The sequence below is a fragment of the Octopus bimaculoides genome, chromosome 16, assembly GCF_001194135.2.
Source record: "Octopus bimaculoides isolate UCB-OBI-ISO-001 chromosome 16, ASM119413v2, whole genome shotgun sequence".
NCBI lineage: Eukaryota > Metazoa > Mollusca > Cephalopoda > Octopoda > Octopodidae > Octopus > Octopus bimaculoides.
The window spans coordinates 38699679-38706193 of record NC_068996.1 but is presented as its reverse complement, the minus strand read 5'-3'; positions in this window follow the sequence as shown (position 1 = coordinate 38706193).

Below are 6515 nucleotides of genomic sequence, written 5' to 3'. Positions count from 1 at the left end.
GAGAGAGAGAGAGAGAGAGTATCCGGTGTGTGTGTGTGTATTCTGTAACACCGCCTTGAAGGGTTTTCTAGTCTAAGAAATCGACTCCGGACTTATTCTTTGTAAGCCTAGTACTTATTTTATCGGTGTCTTTGCCGAACCGCTATGTTACTGGGACGTAAACATTCCGACATCGGTTGTCAAGTGATGGTGGCAGTTCATACACAGATACCAAGACACACACACACACACATATATACGACAGGCTTCTTTCAATTTCCGTCTACCAAATTCACTCAGACGGCTTTGGTTGGCTCGAAACTATAGTTGGAGACACTTGCCCAAAGTACTACGCAGTGGGACTGAACTTGGAACGATGTGGTTGGAAAGCAAGTGTTTTACCACACAGCCACGCCTGTGGTTTAGTTGTATTGTATGTATACATATATACATGTATATAGTTCAAATTTACAGAAAACAAAAGACAAAGGCAGGTGAAGGAACAACAAGCAGGTGTATTAGTTTAACACTCGGGGAGAATGGAAAAGTCTTCAACGTTTCGAGCCCACACTCTTCGATAGAAAGGATTAAGAGGGGGGAAAAAGTGTGTATACATATGTGTGGGAGAAAAACTTGCTATAAGACAAATTAGAGGTTGTCCGAAAGAGACGAGGCTGTGCTGGTACGGGCATGTAATGTATGTCGATGATGACTGCTGTATATAAAGACTAAGCACTTCATACACACACATATTGAAGAAGCATGGCTTAATGGTTAGGATGCAAGCTATGGACACATAAGAGGTGCAGTGGAATCATAGGAAGGTTAACAGAGAAAATAGTTTGTGTGTAGCAGTTGTATAAGAATTATAAACACTAAGAACAAATGGGAAATAGATTTTCTCAAATACTCAGGAGTGATCTGTTACCTAAATGATCAAATTAGAAGTGGAAAATGCTCTGAAAACATACTTTTTAGAATTAGAACTAGCTGGGCAAAGCTCAGAAAGCTGTTAACTTTGTTGGTAACAAAAGGCCTCTCCTTCAGAGTGAAAGGTAAATTGTTTGATTACTGTGTATGGATAGCTGTGAAACATGGGTTGTACTGCAAAGGCTTGAAAGAAAAGAAGTCAGCATACTCTGATGGATGTGCATTACCAGTGTGCATGTACACAAAGTATAAATGTGTTGAGAGAAAAATTGGGCATTAGAGGCATCAGATGTAGTGCTGATATGGTCAGGTGACAAGTATGGATGAAGACAGCTGTATAAAGAAGAGCTGAGCTCTAATTGTGGAGGGAACCTGTAGAAGAGGATGGCTCAAGGAGATGTGGGACACAATAGTGAAAAGTTATCTTCAGATGTTTAGAGTAGATGATTGGCAATTTGCAGAGCTTGAAAAAATTCATCCAGCTAAAATCAAGATCATAAAGTCATATAGTAAATGTTCATGCACTTACACAAAATTTGTCCCTGATAAACCTCTCCTGACCACTAACCATATTACTAACACTGCCCCCATCCCCCACATGAATTCAACACTGACTGCATTCCCTTCCCCTCTATCACCCACCTTTCCTTTGCACCTTCATGAACCAGCTTGCATACAATGTGTCCCTGTTGATCTTTTTCCCACAATATACCCTCCTAACACCCCTTACTTTTATTTGTGCCCTCTTCACCTTTCACTCTCCTTTCACAACCCCTCACACTGATCCTATCCAAATCTTGATTCCTCTTCGCTTAAATACACCACCCTGTAACTTAGGTGTACCCCCACCATCACATCTTCACCTTTTCTGCCCTCTCTCTCCTCTCTCTTTCCTATTGAGGTAACCATGTATCTCCTTTACTGCAAGACACCTGCTTCTGTCCATCTATTCATACTCTACCGTCTCATCACCAGGCACAAGGCTACTTCCCTCAACACTACTCCTCACTCATTTGAGGGGTTTTGTCTTGTAAGTTATTTGGTGACCTCACTGGTGCTGGTGCCACATAAAAAGCACCCAACCCACTCAGTAAAGTGGTTGGCATTAGGAACGATGCCAAAGCTGATAGAGCTTGGCACAGTCTTCTGACTTGCTAGCTCCTATCAAACTGCCTGACCCATGCCAGCATGGAAAAAAGGGATGTTGAATGGTGGATGATGATGATATAGATATCATTGACATCACAAGAATTTAGAAACTTTTGAGAAAACATGAAATAATTCTTTTTAGAATGGTAGATCATGAAGTAGATAAAGCTATAAAAAACTGCATGTTAAAAAACCCTTTGGATAAAAAGTCAAAAGCTGTGTATAGATATATATCCAAATGTAAGTATGTTTGTGTGTATATGCATATATATATATAAGTTTATGTGTGTAAAAGGGTAAAGGGTAAAGACCCCATTTGGTCATGAATGACCATGGGATGCACCTAAAAAATTCCTCTCCGATGACCAAGTCTGGGCAAAGTTGTTTATGAAAGACTAGCAGTTGCCCATACATACCAACTTCTCCTCTCCACACACTGATGTTATCCAAGGGAGAGGCAAAGGCTAATACAGCTTAGCATCAGTGATGTTGCAACATGAACTAAAGTGTCTTGCTCAAGAACACAACCCAGAGCCTGTTCCAGGAATCAAACTCACTACCTCATAGACTGTGAGCTGAACGCTCCAACAACTGAACCATGCACACACACACACACACACACACACACACACACACACACACACACACACACACACACACACACACACACACAACGCACACACATGTATCATTCCATCGCTTATGATGACAAGGGTTCCAGTGGATCTGATCAACAGAACATGTGCAAATGGCTGAGCACTCCACAAAGAAATGTATCTTTAACATGAAATAAAGTGTCTTGCTCAAGGACACAACATGTCACTGGGAATTGAACTCAGAACCTTACAATTGTAAGCCAAATATCCTGACCTCTAAGACATGTGCCTTCACATATATATATTCTCTTTCACTTGTTTCAGTCATTTGACTGTGGCCATGCTGGAGCACCGCCTTTAGTTGAGCAAATCGACCCCAAGAATTATTCTTTGTAAGCCTAGTACTTATTCTATCGGTCTGTTTTGCTGAACCTCTAAGTTACGGGGATGTAGACACACCAGCATCGGTTGTCAAGCGATGTTGGGCGGGACAAACACAGACACACAAGCACGCATATACATATATATATATACGATGGTCTTCTTTCAGTTTCCGTCTACCAAATCCACTCACAATGCTTTGGGTCTGCCCGAGGCTATAGAAGAAGACACTTGCCCAAAGTGCTACGCAGTGGGACTGAACCCGGAACCATGTGGTTGTTAAGCAAGCTACTTACCACACAACCACTCCTGTGGCTATATATATATATATATATATATATATATATATATATATATATATATATATATATATATATATATATATATATATATATATACACATATACATATATAATACATATCCACACACATATAAATATGTAAATTTATATATATACATGTACACTCACATATATAATATAGATGTGTGTGTGTATACACACACACACGCGCATATACATGTATAAGAAAGAGAGAGATGACGAAGGAATAAATGATTATCTTATGAACTTCATATGAACTTATAACGATGAACTTATGAACTTACAGTGATTATCTCCTGAACTTCTTATGAACTTAAACTCATCTGACACTTTGTTCTGAAACATAATCGTATTGAGTTCTACATTGGGTTGTTGGTCTTGCAATGTCTAAGTGAAATATCTATCCATCTATCTATCTATCTATTAGTATATATATATATATGTATGTATGTATGCATATATATATATATATATATATATATATGTGTGTGTGTGTGTGTGTGTGTATATATCATAATGGCAAAGGTCTCGGTCACTGCCACCATGAGGCCCAACACTTGAAAAGAGCTGAAAAGTTTCAAGCCTTGTACTATCAGCATGCAAAACTAAATGCAGTACCCATTAAATATACTGGACCTGGAGGGATCGCAATCCCAGAGGCAGAGACAGTGCAAGACCAGGGCATCCTTCCGTGTGCATGTTGCTAAATTGGCAATGAAATGAAGGCTGGATGGATTTTTATAACAAGAGATCAGGAAACCATGTTGATCCTCTGAAGGACACTTGTCCTAAACCACTTTGACTATTGCTTTCAGCTATGGTCACTAACCAGTGTCAAATTAATCTCAGAACTTGAGGCAATCCAATGAAGCTACATGAAGAAGATAGCCTCTATGCAGCATATAAGCTATTGGGAAAGACTCAAGAGATTAAGACTCTATTCCTTAGAGCATAGGCGAGAAAGATATGCCATACTATACATCTGGAAGATCCTCGAAGGAATTGTTCCAAACTTTAGCATCAAGAGTTACACCAATACTAGAAATGGGCACCACTGCATAGTGCCAAGGACTCCAAATTTGCGATGAAGATGTAGGACAAGATACTGCAATAGCCTGGGCTTCAGAGGACAACAGCTCTTCAATATCCTCCTGAAGGACCTGAGAGATCTGCATGGAGTGGATGTAGGTGTCTTCAAAATAAAGCTGGACCTCTTCCTGTCAGGTGTCCCAGATGAGTCAATTTCACACCAGGAGGTGCAGATGAGGGCAGCGGCATCAAACTCCCCATGCACTAAATGTTTGTTCCCAAAAACCATTTGTGAAGTAAAATTATGTAGCAACACCAGTTGGCGGTGCCCCAGCATGGCCACAGCTCGTGAACTGAAACTAGATCAACAATCAACATACACATGTATATATAAGTTTATATATATTTTTGAATATTACACACACACGCACACACACACACACACACACACACACACACACACACACACACACACACACACACACATAACCATCAATATTGTTTTCTATTCGCTTTCCATTCTAAATACTTCAATACTTCAACAATATTGAGTACTGCATCATACTCCAGTGTTTCAGCTTTAGTATAATTTCTGTCTTGATGCCCTTCCTGATGCCAATGACTTAATAGTGTGTACTGGGTACATTTTTTCTTTTTGGTTTTGCAAGCATTATAAAGCTTGTCTTGCATCCTGGTAATGCTGGTTTCAAACTTTGGTACCAGGTCAACAAGTTCAGGAGAAGGGCTAAGTCGATCACATCAACCCCAGTCCTCAACTGGTATTTTATATTATCAACCCTTAAAGGATGAAAGGCAAAATCGACCTCGGCAGATTTTGAACTCAGAACATAAACACAGTCAAAATGCTGCAAATATTTCTGCCAACTCACCACCTCATTGTCCCACAGTAATATTGAAAAGTCCTCTCTACTCAGTTAATACAGTTTCTCCAAAAGGTCAACGATACAGTCTTGGTGCTTTTGCCATAAGGTCATTTTGTAATTTGCAATTCTAAAGAACCCCTAAAATTGAAAGAAAATAGGGGAGAGAGAGACAGAGGTGCTGAAAGAAGGTTAAGTATGATAGGATGAACTGATTTATTGTTATGAGAGGATGGTAATGGAGAAGGTAAGAAAGTAGACATTGTTGGACAGGTAGAAGGGTTGAGAGATTCTGGCTCCAATGAGGAGAATGCTCTCTCTTCAAATGCCCTGATGAAGTCCAGACTTGGTGACTTTGAATCATTGATCACTTGATGTTTTGAATTTAGTTACTCCAAGTTTGAATGTTGTATCATAGTAAGTTCTTTTGTTACTCTTAGTAGTATAGAACCCAAGGTATCAGCAGTTCTTGGGTGTGTATGTACATATAAGTATGTATGTATGAATGTGTGTATGTATATATGAATGTATGTTTGTAAAAATGGCAAATATTCTTCTTACCCATCTGAATGGGTGTCTCATAAATTATGTCCTATCTGAATTTCAATGTGACTTCTGATCTGGTAGAGAGACAATAGATATGATTTTCCCAGCAATACAGATGCCGAAGAAGTGCTATGAGCAGAATATGGAACTTGTCCAGATATTCATTGATTTAACAAAGGCTTTTGTTACTGTGAATAGGGCCTTACTATGGAAAATACTTGGCAAACTTGGATGTCCGGATCACTTTGTATCTATAATTAAATCATTTCATGATAGGATGGAGGTTTGGGTCAATGTTGGTGGTGGCATGGTGGGACCCATTCCTGTAGAGAATTGTGTCAAGCAGGGTGACATTCTTGTCCAAACTCTCTTTTCTTTGTACTTTGCAGCTGCTTTTACTCATTGTTTTGCTAAGGTTAGCTCTCTGGGAATATATGTTAGGTATCAATCTTCTGGCCGACTCTTTAATCAGTGCCGATTTGCTGTCAATTCAAAAGTTTTCCAGTCTTTTATTCATTACCTCCTTTATGCAGATGACTGTAACTTAGTCACTCATACAGTGGATGACATGCAAATACTTATGAATCATATTTCTGCTTCTTGTAAGGCATTTGGACTCACCGTTAGCCTGGACAAGACTGTTGTAATGTTCCAGCCTTCATCAGGAAATCCATATATGGAACCAGCTATCTTGGTTGGAG